This window comes from Galleria mellonella, unplaced genomic scaffold (genome assembly GCF_026898425.1).
Source record: "Galleria mellonella isolate WM207_F2 unplaced genomic scaffold, CSIRO_AGI_GalMel_v1 utg2134, whole genome shotgun sequence".
Lineage (NCBI taxonomy): Eukaryota > Metazoa > Arthropoda > Insecta > Lepidoptera > Pyralidae > Galleria > Galleria mellonella.
This window is the reverse complement of record NW_026442040.1, coordinates 199,391-205,390: the sequence shown is the minus strand read 5'-3', so window position 1 is coordinate 205,390 and position 6,000 is coordinate 199,391. Positions and strand designations below refer to the sequence as shown.

General features: G+C 32.4%; 1 protein-coding gene across 1 annotated transcript in view; it reads left to right on the top strand.

The window, feature by feature from the left end:
• The first annotated feature begins 4,832 nt into the window (after positions 1-4,832).
• The window catches only part of LOC113512826 (uncharacterized protein CG43867), a 78,937-nt gene continuing 77,769 nt past the window's right edge, over positions 4,833-6,000 (top strand). The window contains exon 1 of the mRNA XM_052894583.1: positions 4,833-4,891. The gene's annotated coding sequence lies outside the window, so the exon portion shown is untranslated. The remainder of the gene's footprint in view (positions 4,892-6,000) is intronic.

Genomic DNA, 6,000 nt, shown 5'->3' with positions numbered 1-6,000 from the left:
TCAAATGTTGTGGTCGTCGGAAGCGTAGCTTGCCATTACTTCGATTTAGTGGTGATATGTGACCCCAGGCAGTATCACGTGCTAGTCTAGTTGTAAGTTATAAACGTGAATGAAGTTATTGAAACGCGACAAGTAAATGCAACTGTATCATAATTTAAAAAATAAAAGAAACAACGAATTCAATCACGATAAAATGAATATGGAACACGTAGTGAATATCAACTAATTGGCCATGTGGTCGCGGCATAAAATAGGCCACCCCTTCGTTTCCCAAGGGCGTCGTAAAAGGCAACTAAGGGAGAGCGAGGGATGAGCAGCAGTGGACAGCAAAAATATGATATGATAATGCAGCTGAACAAACTGTAATGAACATGCTCGTTAATAAAAAATTTGGGTATTCCATTGCAATTTGGATTCTATTGTGATACCTATCAATATTTATCTGTTTATTGTCCAATGTCATGTGAGAATCAACTATATTGTTTATGTGTGTTTATTTTTATATTTTTGGTGCAATAAAAAGTTAAATAAATAAATATTATCTTACATTGGAAACTATTTTAACACAGATTCATTAGCGTTTTTTAGAAAGCTATCAACAGAAAACAATATATGAAATTTTACAATAGCAATAAAGGTGTTGTTTGTCTCGTCAAATTCCCAATTATTAATCAAACGAAAAGAACTATGACTGTTATCTTACCTACCATATGAGAAAGATTATTAATAGCATGTATAAAAAATAAGAACAAAAGAGGACCTATGATAGATCCCTAAGGAACACCCATTTTAACAAACTCCCTCAAACTTTACAGCATTTTTATATCAACGAAGGTAGACAAACAAATATAGATAAATCATATAACGCTACGACGTTTGATTTGTCGCACTCTGTAACTATGTACCTACCGTACTCGTTCCGTTTGACGTTTGCATTGCACCCGCTTCCTTCGTGTGCATTCAATGTGCATTTTATTTGTGAGTTCATTAGTTACTTGTCATGTTTAAACCTGGTTTATAGAAGAAAATAGGAAATATGACTTGATTTATATTTTCTCTATTTATACTTTGTGTTGTAGATGGATTATCGTAACGGTCTAGGTATCTAATAAATCTTATTGATTGCTCTCTATTAAACCGTTAACCCGTGAATTAAATTACAAACATTGTATATATTTGAGACAAAGACTCTTCCATATAAGTGATATTAAAATTGTTAATATCCTTTTAATTTTTGTTAATACCACTGACGTGACAAAAAATCTACGAACCTCTTGATGGTAAGCGGTTACTCTAGCTTATAAACGCCTGCAATAATAGGGGCATTACGCGCGTTTTGTCGACCCTGACGAAACCTCTTTATCCCTTTTTTGAAGAACCCTATCCTCTAGTCTTTTGGAAAAACCTCAACAGAGAACTCATTCCATGACCTGAGCGTTCGTGGGAGAAAACACTTCTAAAACTACGCTGCATGCGACTATCTAAGCTCATAAGATATGAGGGTGAACTCTCTGAAATCTAACTTCATTACATTTCATCTTAAATATATTCCATATACAAGGTGAATTAAAATTTGTTAATAGAGTGAAAGTGAAAATTTTTCTCAAGGAAACAACTCATGTTTTCAAAAAAATAAGTTTCCAAATAAGGATAAAAACAAATGTTATATACTAAATAATTTGACAGCTAAACACGTAGTATAAGTATTAGTGACTTTTGTATAGTTTTGGTATGGTTTCTTTGCTGTATGACAAAATTCTATAATTAAGGAGACTGTCTAACATAAGCCTTCTCTTTCTATATATCATAATTTTCAGCTAGTGTTACTTACTAGATGTATATAGCAAGACTTTCAGTATTTTATCTATTACTCTTTTATTACTTTGTACTATTGTTTTTTTTTTTTTTTTTCATTATAAGAACTTAAAAGCAAAAAGCATTTAACTATTTTTACCTTTTATTCCGACAGACATCCATTTGCTCACGCTAAGTGTTTGTTTTAACGTTTAAGTGCTGCGAAATATTGATAGGTATGTATACTACATGCCATAAGGAATTAAAGGAATTTACCAAATTTTGGCTTTTTATATTTCTCTATTTAAATATGTACACATTTATATGTATTATTTTTCCTTTATACTTATATATCTGTATTATAATAATCATTGTATGTTATTAGAATTTTTGATGTCACATTTATTAAATATACGTACACATTTGTTATTATTATTGCCTATTCTAATATTGCTTTCCTAATTCACTGTTTATCCCAAAAATTTACTAGTAGAGAATACTACTAGCATTAATTATATCTACCTTTTGTACTATATTTTTATGTGGTAAATAAAGTTAGTTAAATAAATAAATTTTATAGAATAGAACCGATCAATATTAACATAAATAATATTTTCAGATCTTCTGAAAAAGACATCAAAGTCTGGCAAACTCACGAGTATATTATATGCATTATCTGACAATTTTTAAATTTACAACAGAATTCACAATTTAACAATTTACAACAGTTACTACAAGGTAACAAATAAGGTCTACAAGGTGACGAAAAGTTCAGAAATCCCACCCAAAATGGTTGAGTAAGGAATGAAAGGTTGATTTGAAGAACGTCTCCCGAAGCATAGGCCTTAAAATCGAGATGAGATTCCCCCGAACAAAGCCGGGTAGGCCGTAGTGCTGCGTCCAATTTGTTGCGAAACCCTTCAATTGGGCATTTTTTCCTGTGTAGCGCACTGTTGTATCATTTCAGGATTTATAATAATGACATGATTCACCCTAGATTTGCATTTTAGCTGGGCCGAGATGATGGATCCGGTATATCTGTATCTATTCTACAGCTGTGGGATAACGTGGGCTTTCAGAATTCAATCTGTTAGGAAAGGAAAATGAGAGTTTTGACAAATCCCACCGGATATCTGTGCTCACATACATAGTTATCTACATAGCTTTTGATGCTCAAAATGGGATAACAATTTTAGCGATGTGACCTCGTGTTTTTTTTTTATATATTACATCCTCTGAAGACAGTGCTCTAACTGCGAAACTGTAAAGAAACATATGTCGAATAACGTCAAAAGATTTTAAGCCTCCCACTTTAGCTGTTGAAATAGTATGGGAGAATCAAGGTATTTGTAATTTTTGATATTTAAAACGCGCAATATTTTGTTTTAATAACATATATTTTATAGCGAGGGTAGATTCGTACCTTCTTATTTATAAAAACGTAAAATTCTCATTAATCTTTTTAACTACTGAAGTCGTTTGTCTTTTTTGTTAAAATTCCCAATTTGAAAACAATAAATAAAATAGATTTGTAGGTTTTAATTTTTATGAATCATCATCTTCATCATCTTCCTGTCTTTATTCCAATTATTAATTAGGGTCAGCATAATGTGTGTTTTTTTTATCCATATTACAAAAAGATTTGACCTTGTAGTTTTACGACCGGCCGCCTGCCTGATTTTAACTCTCTTTGGAATATGAATTTAATTTTTATATAATTTGTATTTTTATGAATATAGTGGTTAATTTTATATACGATCCTTGTGATGTGCGATACTTAGCATTTTGCATCCATCCACTTCCAGCGATCTTTTTGATGCCATTTTTTTTTTCTAAGTTGTAGGAAATAATAATTTAAATATGTAGTTATTCCATTTAGAGGTATGTCCAGTTCAGTATTCTAAAAAATAGAGGCGGTATTTATTTTTTAAGATTCTATTCTATATGCCTACGAACATACGTAAAAGAACACAGCTTACAGCGAAAACGATCTCAATACAATACAATCTAAGTCCTGTTTTCGCACCCGTATATCACCGCTATAACATTTGCAAGTAGCGTACACCCTTTCACGAACCGATTCGCCTCCCCGCTCCTCAGAAACCGCACGAATACTCTCTCTTACATAACAATAATACCTTTTCTACAGCCTCCCTGATAAATAGCTGGATATACATTATACTACCTATATTTTGTTACCCCTGCGACCCACGTGGTTCAATAAAGTATGCGTACGACAACAGAGCCATCTGTTGGGTGGTGGTAGAGTTACTAAGTCTAATAGACAGCGCCTGAAACGGTTCCATTCGTAGCGAAGCTTCGCGTATGCTCTGTAACGAGTTTAATATAAATAGCAAAGAGATGGCGTTACTAGTAACATTTTTGCATGAAGAGGCATATCGTTATTGGTATTTAAATATCTATTGTTATTATTGCATTATATTACTAGCTAAAGCTATTTATATTTTAATCTTTTAATGCCTTAACATTATTGAGTATATTAACGGAGTATGATACAATATATCAACATACCTTTTCATGTAAGTAGACTTGTTCTCATCATCTTTAGATATGAACAATCCCACAGACGTGAGAGGAAAAAGGATTGTTGGTAATGTGGATTAGCAACCCTATTACTAACAATATACCCTTTTAGGTCGACCTCCTCGCAGTTCTCCTTGGAAACCATCGTGATTGATTTATTGTTGAATTTATCACGGATGGGCTAACTGACTTGCTTCATAAATCCTACCATATATGACCAAAGAAACATTTTAACATTTTTAAATCTATGATATAACCTTAATATGAAATTTTTGCTATGTTCGATTCCAAAATTTCAGATAATATTTCATGGTAGGTCCTTTGGTCAAAAAGTAAATTATCATAGTTTACTTAAATGATCGCGTTAATCCCCGTCTCTTATAAACCATAAACCGTGCAACGCGAAAATCTAAAAGATAATATAGGTACCGATTTTGTTGCAAAATACATATATGTATGTATATATTAATGATATTTTTTTTCTTTCCAGCTCTCCGAGCTCGAGCAGCGAGTTCTCGAAGCGGAGGGGAGGGCGGAGGAAGCGGAGGACAAGGTAAATTTATCTCCTTTTAAATGACCACTACCGATGTTGAGGTCATCATTAATTTTACATTAACATCTTGATTTCGCATTTATTTCTTTTAATATTACAATAGAAAATAAGGTGATATTGAGAACAAATTTAAAGGTAACCTTTTTCAATTATACAGGGTTAAACCAAAATCTGTAACTGCATGTAAAGCTAAGAATCTATACATGCTATAAAATATATTAGGACAGAAATTTTGGGAGTCAAAAATCAAAACTGACAAAGAATTTTAAGGCTTACTGAGTCAGCTCAATGCACCGTGTTTTTTTTATATGAAAAGGAAATAATGATCCTGCCTGCACTATTGATATATATTGGCGGGGCAATAAGACAGGGATGATAAGTAAGAATGAACCAGATCAGTTGGCCCATCGAGGCGAATTCCACAAGAATTAATCATGATGGTTGCGAGAGGGAACCGTGTGGAGATCGACTTGATAAAGCATATCGTTAGCAATGGAGCAGTCAGATCTCATTATTAACAATCCCTTTCCCCTAACTGCGCCGTGTTAGTATGGGAGGCTTAAAAATGTGTCTCTTTTCGATCCAGAAGCATTCTTCGATGAAACTTCACTTATAGAATACTTCCTTGTCTTGCAATGCCAACAACTTCAGTTTTATTATCAAATATGAAAGTAAGTTGGTTTGTTACCTTGTAGCGCCTTAAAGGTTTAACCAATTACTACGAAATTTGGTGTACACGTACTATGTGGGATAAAAAAAGATATAGGCTACTTTTTATCCCAGTCTGTAAACATATTCCGAAAAGTCTCAGGTTAAAACTAGTATGTAATAAAAACACTTGCCTACACAAGATTGCAATTTTAAATGGAATAGACAGAAATATTGATCCCTTTAATATTATTTAAACAAGATATTATCTACAAATATAATTAAAGTCGTTCATAATTGTATAACTGCATAGTGTATAGACATTTTATATGCATATCTATGTATTGTATTTGTTTTCCATTTCTTATTTGTCATTAAAATCGTGTGTGCTACTGTTAATTTATTTTATTTATTTATTTACTTTATTTATTATTTTTTAAGAATCTTACAGCTGTAATAAC